Here is a 15,394-nt window from a genome sequence, read left to right as displayed (position 1 = left end):
GCAGAAAGTAATTTATAATGCACAAACAGTGGAGCATTTCATGATATATTATATATATAAACACTTTGCAAATCCATAAGAAGCACATAAAATCTAGGTGTATAATCCATTAAAACATATATGCAGTGTTTTATGATTTACAGTTGGGGTATGAATTGCAGGCCTACAAATCTTTTTCCTTCAGCTCTTTCCAACTACTACAACTGGGTCCCAGCAAACTTTTTATGAACATTCACCGAACAGTCTCAATGACAGTGCTAGCTAAAAAAAACCAGCTAAACACAGCCCATTTCTTCATGGTCAAATGCAGTTCTACAACAAAAATACAAAATACTTAAGGCTTTGAAATTGTAGGATTTATGTGAGGTAAAAGAAGCTGATGAAAGTCATGATTTAGTTTTTTTGTGTTTGATACTATTCCAAGCACAGGACTCTCATTTCCTGAGGAATGTAATTAAGTTGTGGAATTCTTGTACCACAGTAGAAAACAACTTCAGTAAAGAGAACTATAAACAAAATTAAATAAATGATTTTTTAAAAGTAAATACAGTACCATAAAGATTCATCAGCTTTTTAAAAACTTTTAGAAACAGAAGGATGCTAAATATTAAACAAGAATCAAATTCATTAGTGATTTGCATTTTCAGCCCTGAAACTTAGAGAAAAGCTGCTCCTGCCAGTTGCAGACGATAAGAGTTTTCAATGGAGGGAAAAAAACTCAAAAATCAACAAAAAAAAACAAACTCTGAAAAGCAGAAACAAAAAGAAGGATTTACTGTAAGGGAATTCCTAACAATCATTATACATAGCAAAACAGATTTCTTTTATTGTTATGAATGAAGTTATTTAAAATTAATTTTTTAAAAATCAGAAATTATTGGTAGCTGTTCTGAAAAATAATTTTTTGCAATTCCTTCAAAATTCACCATTTTATTGCCCCAATAGAGTGATAAGTCAAAGAATCTGTGGTATGCCACTGAAATGCAAAATTTACATACCAAAAAATTTGTTTCTAGAGTGCCTTATAGGCTGCAGACAATGGATTTTTTTTTCCTTACTTCTAATGAAAATGTGACTTGATCAATTATGTTTTTAAAATTCTGGCACACACAAAAGTAAGACCAACTGTATTCTGGCAAAATAAAACTTAGACTTTTGAGCCAGTAAATTCTGATATTCCATCTGAGCCAACAGACTTCCCTTTTGCTAAGCAAAAAGATAACATGGTAACAATATGACTATTCCAAACACATGAGGAATGTTATATAATGGATTGCTGAGACAAAAAAACTAGAGTCACCCATTCATCAGAATTTTAAGTGCTTTCACAATACAATTGAACAAGCTACAAGATACCCACATAATTTATTTCTAAGAGGTCAATACAGTTGTTTGTTCTATTATTGATTGTCTTCACTAAGTACTCAATAAAGAAAACATGTTGAAGAGATTGAATGTACAATGTACACAATTAAATGCAATATATAAAACATACCCACAGGAAATGCCGATGGGAAACAAACTGCCTAATTCTTGGAATTTTGCAACTATGTCTGCAAACATACAATCAAGTCAGCAAGATAGACTGGATAAGTGAGCCCATCAATCACACTTCCTTGGTTACACCAATGGGGTTGCCTCTCCACACTAGTTCATTTTCATTACATCCAGATTTAGTTGTATTAAGTTATTCAATAACCTCATAATACAAACAACATACTTAACTCAGAGGATACAGAAATTTTGCACCCCATGTTTACACTTCAGGGACTTAAATTTCTTTCTACATTTATTAAAAAATTTGGAAGATCTTGCCAGGGTTTCATGGCAATGTTAGTATTGCAATGCTGTGGACTTGAAAAGAAAAAAACTAAAAAAACTAAATAAAAATTGATAGCATATAAAAGGATAGCATATAACAGAGCATTACTGGAGAAAACTTCATTTTGAAAAACTTCTTTAGCTGGAAAGGTGGCACCACATAATAAATAAAAATAGGGTTCTCCTTTAAAGCAGCACCACATATTGTGCTTCTGAGGTGCCTGTATTATTTTAATTTTGCTGTCTTCAATTCCAACAGGCAACTGAAAATCAAGATTAACTAATATCTAAAAAAGGATGATTATACAATACATATAATTGATTATACAATTATAACACCTTAGTGTTAAATACTACTGTTCTGAAAACAAACGGTGACCCATCCTAGTCAGGAATGAGTTCAGACCTCGGGCTTACATACCTGCTAGAAGATGAGAAATTCCAGAGGGGGAAACCTAAGGCAAGGCTGTAACTCATAAGCTGCATGCTCATGAAACAGTCCATGAGGGACAGAGTGACTGCATGAACTACAGGAAAGCTAAACTGCAATCTCAGGTAAAAGCATGCACCGAGGAGTGCACCCTTTAGGAAAAGGAATAGATTGAATTGTCCATGGCTCTCAGTGCCATAACTAACTCAGCTGTGCAAGAATCTGGTCAAAAGTCAAGTTCATTTTTCTAAAAGTTGGAGGGTTGTTTTTTTTAAATATAGCAACAGTACCAGCCTGACCTAAACTTTTCTTTCCTCATTGTCTCTTTGGTCCTCTTTTTTTTTCAGCTAGTTGGCTGGATAGCCACTTCCATGGCAATACCACAGCTTACCTAATGGAAGAAGACATCTCCTAATGTAAGGATTATGTTTTGGGTCCCTACAACAATCACTGCATCTACTGCTTTACTATATGAGCCTTATACATTGGCTTTTTTAAGTCCCAAGAATTCTTTATTTTTTACAGTAGATTTTCACACTCTTTATAAAGAAAGAGAAAGTGGTTAAACTTCTCAACCTAACAACATCGAACAATATTTTAACAGATGCAGAAGTGATAGGTGATACAATTCCCTCACTTTTTGTTGTCTTTTTTTTTACCTGCAGTGACAAACAGAGTCCTTCAAAGTCATTGCTAGCACTGGGGAGTACATACTTTTCACCCAGCAATCAGGACAGTGTGCAATACTAGCCAAAGTAAACAATCATGCTTCTTCTTGGTAATATGAACCCAAACAATGAAGTTACACCCCATAAAAAGTGTCAGGAACACTGATAATTACAATTTCTTTGCTTTAAACTACAAGTGGCAAATTTTACAATAATTTACAATAATCTACCCCTGCTAGAAGGAGTTGCCTTAAATTAGTAGGTTACAAGAAGACATTACGTATCTTAGCAGTCAGATACTTCTACAATGTTCCTACATCACAGTTAGTCTCTGTCAAATTCCTAACAGTGTTTTAGTTTTAACTAGAGCTGGTAAAATTCACGTGTCTTGCAACAGAACTTGGCAAGTTGTAACACTATTACAGAGCATCTTAAACTAGAGGGAGCGCCCTGATGCCACACATATAATCCTGCCACAGTATTCACCAACTGAATCTGGAGATGACAAATGAATTAAACTCTCTTCACTACTGTGTGAGAACACAACACTCAGTCAACTAAAGGAAAGTAAACAGTAAAGTGGAGCAGGTCAGCCTTACATTTCAAGCTAGAGAAGGAACAGATGACTAAGTATTCTAAGAATTCAGAACCAGCTTTCTAAGAACACTGGTTGGCATAAGGCTGGCATAAAACAAACTGTTCAGGCTTCTGAGATTAAAATCATGTTATAGAAGCTCTCTACTTCAGTCATTGTGTTTATTAACACTATTGACCACAAATCTACCAGGCAGCTTTTGTTAGAATAAAACCAGAACATTGTAAGCAGCAAAGCTTTCTGAAGCTCCCCCTACACTACTTCTAATCATACCTTATAGTACAGAGGCAAGCTTCTCTCACACAAGCAGTGTCCCCTATTTTAATTTATGTTAGCAAAAAATAAATGAAATTATATGACTGCTGCTTGTTCCTCTTCAAACCAATATTTAGAATTGCCCCTGAAAAATCCAACTATAAAACCACGAAAACCATTAAGAAAACTCACCTCCAAATATATCTTGCAGATTTTCTTTCCCCTGACATAAATGTTGCTTCATAAATCAGCAGTATAGCAGGTCAGTCCTTTGGATGGCTGAGCTAATCATAGGTAATTGGCTTCCTTGTGGTAAAAGGGTCAAGTGAACTGCGATTGCAAGGAAGACAGGCATATCCAACAGAAAATTTATTTCCTGAAGTTTACACAGTAAACTCACCAGTACCATGTACAGGGAGGAATGACCTCCCTGCTCCTGCTGACCACACTACTCCTGATACAGGTCAGGAGCCATTGGCCTTCTTGGCCACCAGGGCAAAAAACAGTAACAGTGTTTATTCACTGTTATGGAAATAGCTGTTAGGACTCCAAAGGCATTAAAATCCAAAAGTGAAAGTACCCTTTCAGAGGTGATAATCACCCAAAGGACATATCAAATTCCAGCAGAGTTCAGGGTGTTAACCATTTTGTGAATACCAGGCCTCCAACATTGACAATTTTGTTCTGCACTGTTGGATGCAATCCTGATACAGACAACTTGCCTTGAGGGCAGCATCAAACCCTGCAAAGGATCCCTCACAGAAAACTAACAACTGAAGCAAAAAGCTTATTTTTTAGGGGTAGACAAATAAGGCATGCTGAGGGACTCGAAGAAGCTCTCCTCTCCTGGCCTGGTGAATGAGAGCTATTGCTTCCTAGCATCTTTCCAAGCACAGGAAGGTGGAACAGTAATTCCAAAGGAAAAAAAGACACATTGTAGGTAACACATCTCACCACAAACACACATATTAATAGAAGGGAGCAGTACTGCACTGAATGCATACACAAACACAGACACCACAGACAGATCCATCCTGTTCCTAAGGATCAATATAAAGAGATAAAAACCCTTCACTATGGTCTCTACTAGCTTTTGGCCCTCCACTGTCTCTCAATCATTCTCTTTGTTGGCTGCTCCAGACTGAAGCCTGGTAGAAGATCATGCACACATCCCATAGACATTCACAAGGCAGGGGAATGGGAAGAGAAAAAGAATTTTAAAAAGAGTTTCATAGGTTAAGCAATGGTGAGAGGGCAACAGAGCTTCACCAGGCAAATGTACTAGCCTGCTTTAAAAAGCAACTGTCCCCTTTTATCCCTTCTTTCTCTCCTTTTCCCACACTCCTTTGTCCTCACTGTACTTTGATCCTTTTCCACTTCTGATCCTTGCCTTAAATAACCCATATCAGACTGTACAATCTCAATTTTTTTACTCTAATACATTTTATGCACCTTTTTCAACAGCTAGCCCTCCCCAGTTTGCCTGGCATTCCAAAGAGTTTCTTCCAGTGAATCACCTCAGCAGCTTCTGCAACAGGGATAATAGCTTCACTGGTCTACTTTGCTGGTTTTAGGAGCAGCTTAACAGATTAAGTGACTCAGTTTTCCACCTTATGACTATTCCTCTGGTTATTATCTGACTATCTGAATAGCCAGTAATCAGATATTATTAGATATATCTCAAAAAGCAACAAGGTTTTGAGACAACTTAGTAACTATTTCACCAACATTTTAGCTTTTTTACTGTAATATCATGCTGTTTTTATTTAAAAACATTAAACATGATTTAACAAGTAGGCATGATTGAACACTTATTTTTGGTATACTGCAGTCACTGAAAAATAAGAGGCCAGAAGGAAAACTTCATGACAGCTTAATATAGCTGCAAATTATACCAAACTGTTAAAAACAGCTGCAGGTGAGGGCACCTAGTATAGTACATAGTATATTTCCTAGTACAGTACAACACATCTTACCCCCACCCCTTGTTCCAAACTTTTATCCATCTTTCCCTATTCATTCCAGCACTTGTTCTTGCACCTTGCTGACACATTTTAATGAGTCCTGATATACTGGTGCACCCCTCTTTATTATACTTGCTCTCATACTTCTAGGAGATAAAAATTTTACAAGGAATTGGAGACAACAGTGACTTCTTTGAAATTAGCTTTTCAAAGACACTGCATATCACTTGCTTCAAGTGCAGTGGGAGTTGTATTATCCATATTTAATAAGTAACACAAGCCAGAAAAGCCAGACTAATAGAGACAAGCCAGATTTGTCTGTCTTACCCTAGATGTATGTTCTAATATGACATCTTATTTTCCTAAGGGAAAATTATCAGGCACAGAGGCTGTAAAAGGACTCAGAGGAGGAAAAAAAATGCATAGTAATATTGGTGAAAGCAGCAGAGAAAGAGTGAAAAAGAGAGGGATCTCCATCTTTACCACACACAATTCTAAAAACCAGGAGAGGAAGCCAGCTTTTGCCTGAAGAATCCCAGACACTTCCAGTTTATTTTTGCTTTTGCTGAAGACTGAAGGGTTCCATTGCCCAGCATTTACTAAATGTAAATGTTAAGATTCAGCAAATATGCCTACACTGGCAAAGTTCAGATTCCTGGTTTGTGCTGGTGCCAGTGCATTAACAACAGTAAGAGTGCAGACCATAAGTTAGTAGCAGCATCGAAGATACTTCTGGCATGTCTAATGATATACTAAATATCATAGGCCTTAAAGGTCTTTTTATCCATGATCCTATAAAAGGATAGAATAAAATCCTATGATTTTAAGATTGGTTCCGACATTTTCTTACCATTTTTAAATAAGGCACTATTTCTTTCAGAATTAAAAAGTGATTTGCAGTGCTTTATATAGAATCAAAGGCTAGGCATTCATTTAAATAGCCAAATGCTTTCTCCTCTGCATTTCTGGTGTGCTCTTACATAGCAACTATATTCAATAATAACAAAGGCTCAGTTCCACTGAGTATTTAGATATCACACAGTAATTGCATGTCAAAAAATGGGTTTATGTTAGCATTTACTACCAACATCATCCAGAACCTGTGTCTATACTCTAGTTAGTCTATTTAATTATGGCCAAGCACAGGCTACTAATTTGCTAAGTTATTTATAAGTTTTCTTATCTTTTTTTATTGTATGGCTTTATTTGCTTTTCCCCCTTTGCCCAGTAGTCACATCTTCATTCACATTCATTTCAGACAATTCTGCAAAAAACACACAAGCTCTGCCAGTGCCAGGGACCTCAGCACAACCCATAAGAACCTACATTCTTTCCTACCTCTCTTTTTTTCAAAGCCTTGCAAATTAAGCACCTCAACTATAAAGGCACTGAAGAACTCTAATAAGGTATCATAAAAAATAAAAGTCAGAAGAGAATTTTAAACTTATTTCTAGTTCTCAAATAAAAAAATAATCTGGAATATTTCTAAGTATATTGTAAAAATATACTATACTTTTAAATTAACACAGAGTAGTTCTGAACTTTAAACCTTAAGCCAGGTATTTAAACTGAGGATCTTTTCTGAGTCTAGAATATTCATATAAAGTATAAAAAAACAAAACCCAGAGAGCTGAAAATGTTACATTAAAAAAAAAATTCCTTTTTAGAATCTCTGGACTAGATTCCTTAGCTCTCCTTTAGAAAACTGCTTAACAGAGAGAATTCTGTTACTGTTTATATTTTCAGCAGTTGTAAAGGAAAGAGGACATTCTTCAGAAAATCCTCAGGTTTCATGTCAAGGATCTGCAAATTGTTTTAATCAGATGCTACTTTCAAGCTTTTATGTAATGAATGTTTTTTGATTTGGAAACCACTGTTCTGTCCAAATTGAAAAATCAGTACAAGATGTCTTCTGCAGTGAAAAATCAGAACAAGATCTCTTTCACCTCCAATTCCAACAGATAAAAAACACTTACAGAAGTCTCTCTGACATGGAATTTTCCACAAGTTCATAGGGAAAGGTTTTCCATATCTATGTTTCAGTAAGAAATTATAAGTAACATCTGAGTAAATTTTTACACACTTGAACATTACATAGCATTCTTAAGTACTTTTCCTACCTTCATCTATTCTTTCAAGTCTACATACATCATACATCCTGATTTGATAAAATTTGACACAGGGATGCCCTGGCTGTTACAGTGGTCCCCATTTCTGCAGCTCCAAGGCATCAGGACTGCCTAAAGACACTTTAGGCATTTACTGCCACCACAGGTAGGGACACACCTGGATCAGCATTACATTACTCTTCTCAGACCCTACGCAATTTTGGAAACAATGATTAAAACTTTTATGGACATACCCACAGAAATGAAAAAATCATGAAGGAAGGGTAAAATATTGTTTTTCTTGCTAAACTGTAGACATACATACTTAGAAAAACAACTGCACAAGGACACAGACAAAATTAAAAAGAGTAAGGTAGAATTATGAGGTGGTTGCACTCTTCTACTACTTACTTTACCTGTATAAACAGAATAGGGATTTTAAACCAATAATCAGCTGCATCCTTTACGTAAGGTTACTACACAACATTATATAGTTACATAACGAAGTAACTAATGCTACATTATTACCTAAACATAAAGTGTTTAGATATGAAGAAATTACTGTAAAAATAACAGTGTATATTGTGAGCAGCAAACAAAATCAGAATGAAATATATATATATCAGAATGAAATATATTTCTTTGAATAAATTCTGCATAAATCATAAAAACTTAAAACTTATCCTGAAAAGCTCCAATGATCACACTAATTCCCTCTAATTCTAAAATTACGGACATAAAAATGTGCTTCTTTTTTTTTTCTGCCAGCTACAAGAAAATGAAAGCCCAAATTTTCAGTCTATATGCCTGAAGTGTGTACGTATGTTTACATCATGTCCCACATGTCTATGGACGTGGGCCTGCACATACCTGCAAATGAGAGAATACAATGCACAAAGACTGGGGCAGTTCTTTATTCAAATCCATCCTTGTTTGACAAACGGCATTATACAAAACTTTGGTTAGCAGTAATTTCAATAGCCACTATGATTTGGAATTTTTACCTGCATATACTTAAGAAACTCTGAACAGATGTGTCTTTATGTAAGTAGTTACCCTAGGGACCAGTCTTTAGGGAAATACATACTTCTGGCTTAAGTGTAGTTTTACCTGGCAAAAAAGGTACCAACCAAGGTATCTTACCTACCCTACCAAGGCTTAGAGAGGCTTATGAATCACTACTAAAACAGAAAGTGAAGTTCTTAGAGGATGCCCATTTCAAGCTGTTACATTTCAGATTTTGTTTTGCTGCAAAAAACAGAAGGTGAACTCAATCTTTCTGTTCCCCTCATTTTTTCTTGGTGTCAGAGAGGCCTGACAGCATTTGCACCAAGACTGAAAAGAAAAACCAGAAAGAAACTGGTTTCACCACTGTAAAATGAGGTTAAAGCAAGAAAAGGGTGAAAAAATTTTCCAAGTGGTATCCTAAAACTCAGTATTTCCATCTTACTCTCATATACAGTACAGGTCAATTCATTCTGCCACTCCCAGTTAGCTAATAAAACAGCTGTGCAAAACAATAAATTCATGCTACACAACTTACAAATTTTCCAAACTAGCAAACTGCATGAAAATGGCTAAAAGTGTAAAGGTAGCTTAGCATTTACACAGCAGTTTCATGAGACCAGAAGTCAAAGCTTCTTTAACAACAAAAAACAAAAGCTGCAGTCTAAAAAATTCCCTTCGGCTGTTGGAACATGAAATTGAAGTGCTTTTGAGTTCCTCAGAGAGAGAAAGAAATTAAAATATATTAAGGCACAGACATGAAGAGTGTAAATTTTAGTTTTAAGTAAGTAGAAATATATCTTAAGCACCTTAAGAAACTGTGTTAGCTAGTAAAAAGCCCTAAAGCCTAGTTTAAAATTCAGTAGTGTTCCCCTTTACAGAATTAACTTAGTTGTAGACATACCTAAAATATTTCTCACACTTCTAGATAGAACAGATAGGACTATTCAAATAAATAGATAAAGCTATATATGTAAATTTTAAGTAAGAACTGACACTACTTTCATATATTAGAATCAAGCTCAGATTGGTGTAGAAAGAATGTTTTAGAATAGTGTTTTTACCTAATTGGATGATTCATGAATATAATCCCCTGTATTGGGGTGAAACACCACCAACAAAGAAGAAGAAAAAGGACAACCACAGTTCATCATCAACATCACAATACAGAAAGAAGAAGTAGCTGCTGCTTCTGCTCGGAGGGAGCTGCTACTACTCAGAACATCAAAACTTCATGCCAGGGAAATGCAGCTGCTCAGAACATCAGGACTTTATACCAGGGAGATGCTGCTGTTCAAAATATCAGGACTTTATGCCAGAAAGCTTTTAACATGGATTTTAATACTCTAAACTCTTTGCCTTTGAAACTGATGCATTCATACAATAAACAGCTTTACTGCAACCAACAACTGCTCTTGTCTCTTTGAAACCCAAAACCAACACAAAACTCAACATTTGACAACAGCAGATATGCAGTGGAAAGTCCCTAAAAATTTTATAGATGAAACAGTCAAACAATATTATATTAAAACACTAACCTCCTCCAGTTAATTTACTGCCAGGTACACTGACTGACAAACATTCTAAATTAAAATTGAGGAACACAGAGCAATCACCCAAAGAAAACACATACCTGCTATTGAACTGTAGATATACAGCATAGTGGGTTATAGGCTCAGGTATTATACTCACTGTACTTCCTTTTTCTTTAAAACTTCCAGCTCACTACTTTTATGAGAACAATAAAAGAGATAGTTTCAGATTTAATCACACTCAAGTTCAAAACCATTCTTCAATGCACCTAGGACAGTAAAATCATAACTCTATTTGCTACTGTTTTGCCTAATAGTTACTCCTCATTTCTTTACCTTTAGCTATAAAGGCTAAAAAAAAGCACAAAAAACCCAACCATTAACCAAACACACAAAAAAGAAGGCATTCAGAGGGCTACTGTTGTTTAAACATTATTTAGAAATTTGTCACTTCCCAATACACTGCTGCCTGCTCCATTCCTCATCAACTTCTCCGTTTATAACAGGAAAATTCTCACTAGTTGAAATAGAGGTTTACAGCCCTTGATGGTTGTTATGGGAATAAATAAGAAAAACAACTCATAAATACTGTTCAATGCTGGCTTAATGTTTTACAAGGAAAAAACACATTGGTAACCACATTACAAAGTAGAAAATTTAATCACTGGAAGAGGGTTTTGTGAGAATAACATTTTAAGGTATCATTTGATTAAATGTCACTGTACTTCAAGAAAACTTTGTACAAAAAAAATCCACATCAAAAAACCAATCAACAAAATCTGACCTAACAGCAGTGATGCTGAATAGCACAGTCCTCATTACACACTAATACATGGCTGAATTATGAAAGTCATCTGGTATCATCTTGTCACAGATGAGTTCTCCTGCAGATTTCCATCTTATTAAATATGGAAAATGGGTTCCTTTTAACAGCTACAGTTTCTGGTGATTTGTTGAAGAAACTAAAGAGAAGAAAACAAAGAAGAAAACAAAGAGAAGAAACCTAAGGAAAACGGGTATTTGTCATGTATTATAAATTCTGTTCCTCCATCTCTATGGAAGGAGACCTTTCACATCTTAAAACCATATTTAATGAAGTTATTTGACACACTGCATACAGTGAAAATATATTGGCACTTAATATAAAAACCAGGAATAATTTTCTAACATTCAGATCCTGCAATATAAGAACAAATTGTCCTAATATTTTACTGCTTACATTCCTGCTGTTGTGGATTCCCCGAGACAGAAAGAATGAAAACCAAGGCATAATAACATGCGAGACCATACACACTACCTAGTGAGCAAAGATTAACCATATTCTAACAGCTCTAACTGCATTACAGTCACATTATTTACAGACTACTACAGTCATGGTGACACAGAAATACTCCTACTGAACTAACTAAACTCAGATGCTGTGAGCAGACTAAGTACAGCAGCAGGACAGGAGACCTTGCCCAGGAAGTAGGTCAAACAAGCCTGTGCTGAGGTTTATGCAGATGAAAGAAGACTGGTAAACTTCCTTACACTGCTATAACCTAGAACAGGTTGTTGTCTTGTCTTAGAACAGGGAAAGTCCCACATACATCAGTCAGAAGGGATTTTGCCAATAACTTCACTCATGCCCACATTTCATGCTACCTGCATTTGCATACCAAATTTTCAAAACAAACAAACCACCCACAGCTTATTTTGCTTTGCTTGCATGTGCAGCTCTTCCTTTACCTATTAAATTCACTATCTTGACCCACACTTTTAACCCTTCTGATTCACTTCTCCATTCTGCTGTGGGGGAGTGATTGAGCAGCTATGTGGGTCTTAGCTGCCTACTGAGCTTAACCCAGTACAAATAAGTAAAATTTACTGCCATACAACTTTAAACAGTTTAGTAATTCTAAACACAGGCATTCCACAGCTGCCATCAGAACTTAAAGGAAAAAAAACAACACCACACTATCTCAACATAAGCAAGTCTGTGTCTCTGAGTATTTTTACTGAGAGATCCAGTCTTGAGTGCTACAAGCTCCTCATTAACATCGTTCTGATGGAGAAACCCCAATGTACACAGAATAGGATTTAAAACTAAGACCACATCACATTCTATTTTAAAGTGTTGCAAAAGCACTGCCAAAATGCATTAACCTAGGTCCTATTCTCAGTATTTCTTTAACAGACTAACAGTAAGAGTCTACATTTGTTAATGTAGATGCAAAACATGTCAGAATTTATGTCAATGCACAACTGGAGCAAAACTCTACAAGTAGGTCTGTGGATAAATATGTCAGCAAATGAGGTGTCTGAATAATGTATTTTGCATAACTGTAAAGCAAGGTTGTAAAACAAATCTAATCACCTTGGGTATTCTTTCACCACAAAAATGCTGGGAATTCATAACAGAAGGAACACCTGGGACTTTAAGATATTTTGGAATGCCTCAGCTAAATGAAATACAGTCCAGTTGACAAGAACGGGGTGAAGAAGTTTAGATCTGACCCAGCTTTGCACTGGTGGTTAGACTAGATGACCTACAGGGGTCCCTTAAGCAGCATTGTAGGTAGGTCCCTTCATAGTTATCCTGAGATCCTACAAAATTTAGATACAAAGTTAGAATAAAGTTTATTTTAAATTAACTACATATTTTACCATTTTTACCATTTGTTTACAAATAAATATTCTCTTAAGGAAGCTGGTTTTGTGAAGTTGTAATTAGATCTTAACCAAAAGTTTTTAAAAGGATAACTCAAATGCTAGGAACCAAAATTATCACAAGTGAGAGAAAAATACATATAAGATCCAAAACAAGTCAACAACACAGCTCTGCCACAGAAGAAAGTCAGTTAAGAGACATGTTTTAGATCACTAAATGACCTGGAACCTACACTGCAATTGTTTATAGTATTTTAAATGGAATAGCTAAAAATCCAAACCACCTACTACTGTATTGCCTTAGATTTGATCACCTGGACATCTGTACCACCAATTCACCTAAAATGGTAAGACTGCTTAGAATGCAATTCCTTTTATGTTACTGACACTTCTAAAGCTGGTCTTTCTGTATCCATAGCACCCGTGCATAAAAAATTCTGATGTCATCTGCATTCCACCAAGGGTGGAGGCAGACAAACACTTTCTCAAAATGAGTTCCCAAGAAATCCACATTAATAAAACCAAAACATCCTGTTTCTTTCTATAAATGGAATTGTCAAGCAATCCATTCTAGGACAGATACTCGGGAAGAAATTCTTAATTATAAAGTAATTTCACCTGTATTTGATTTAAAACCTTCCTCAGTATTATGCATAACCTTCACTTTTATGAAAGAAGATGCAAGTGAAAAATTATCACAGAAGTCCACTTCAATATCTTTAAAAAGACATGGTAGGGCATAAGCTAGGGTTTGTACACCATGGAAACAAATCACATTCTCCAAGCTCATACAAATATACTATCTACTAGAAGAGATTTTTTATTTGCACACACCAGAACATCAGTCATTTTGATGTGGTTGTAGAATGTTAATCCAACACCTACTCAGAGAAAATGAACAATAACCTCAAGGAAATCATTAAGTGTCTCATACAAGAAATTAGTTTTATTTCTTCACAACCCAGCATCAGTCAGGATTTTCAAGACTTTCCTCCCTAGACATTGCTAATAAAATAATAAAAATACAAAGCCATTGTTAATAAAATCTGTGAGTAACTGACATTAGTGGTGCTATAAATCACAGCAAGGCCAAGTTACAGACACATGGGGACCTGGAGCACATGGCAGATCAGACACGATCAAGGTCATACTTAACTCTGTCATATGAAAACATAAAAATAAAACATAAAATCAGGAAAAATGCAATAATAGAATCACAGTTCTGGCAAATGATAGCATAAACCTGGAACAATGACAATCATAAGCTCCCATCAAGTCAAAGGTGCAAATTACTAAAATGGAAGTTGGGTGCATTAACAGTGACTACTGAGAAATAAGTTGAACAAACATTACGCCAAGATGTACTTACCAAGCATCTCACAAATTGCTATGTCCAGTTAAAAATAAAAAAATAAAAGACAATAAAACTGGTAAAGCACCCAAAAACCTCTAAGGTTTCATGAAACAGCAAGATTTGGGATCTGAAATTGTATTTCATAGCAGAACACCAAAGGTTCATCTGTTTAGGACTGTCTCACAAGCCCTGGCAACATTTAGTAGAGCAATGTAAGATAGGAGCAGCCTCAGCTCTGTCCCCCACTGCTCTGAGGGCGGTTTCCTCCCCAAGAACAGGCACAGCAGGCAAAATCACATGCCAGCTCCTTAACACCACAATTTCAAGCCTTAGTAGTTTAAATCCACCATCATCACCATTTAGGTTGTCACCCTATTTATGGGCAGTTGCTTTCAGCAGGAAGCTAGATGGACAATTGCAGCAGCATCCTAAATTACTGTAATTGGAATTATCCCACATCAATCAAATATCTAAGTTTTTTAAATGCAAATTAAGAAGTAATGTATTAACAGCTGCAGAAGAGTAAATGTCTGCTACAGTGGATTAGCTGATCTAATGAAGAAAAAGGAATAAATGATCAGAAGTTGAAGCTAAAATACAAAATTGCTGTGTGATCTCTTATTTGTTTCTAAAGGAAATATATAATCAATCATACTATTATCACTGGCATACTTTAAAATTGAGACAGTAAAATGAGCCATAGATTTCTGATCTAGATGCACAGACTCATGCAGGGAAATTGATGGCCAGCATCAGGCAAAAGGACAAACTGTATCAACATAAAAGTCTCTCTTATTAAGACAAATCAATTGCTTCAACACGTTTCAGCAAGGATACCACTAGCATCAGAATGTGAACAGCAGCACAAAATAAGGTGAGACATCTGGTAAAGAACAGGACTGACTAAATACTCTTGAATATTAGAGAAACTCATCTAAAAGAAAGCAGCTTCTGCTAATAAAGCAAAAAACCCTGGCAGCTTACTACACTCTACCATTTTCTTCTTTGCAAGA

The 15,394-nt window shown here is 35.7% G+C and overlaps 1 protein-coding gene across 11 annotated transcripts in view; it reads right to left on the bottom strand.

The window, feature by feature from the left end:
• LRCH1 (leucine rich repeats and calponin homology domain containing 1) overlaps positions 1-15,394 on the bottom strand; it is a 111,509-nt gene that overhangs the window by 84,079 nt on the left and 12,036 nt on the right. The gene's annotated exons all lie outside the window — the stretch shown is intronic.

This window comes from Parus major, chromosome 1 (assembly GCF_001522545.3).
Source record: "Parus major isolate Abel chromosome 1, Parus_major1.1, whole genome shotgun sequence".
NCBI classification, from domain to species: Eukaryota; Metazoa; Chordata; class Aves; order Passeriformes; family Paridae; genus Parus; species Parus major.
Note: the sequence above shows the minus strand (reverse complement) of the source record. Positions and strands in the feature narration are given on the sequence as shown.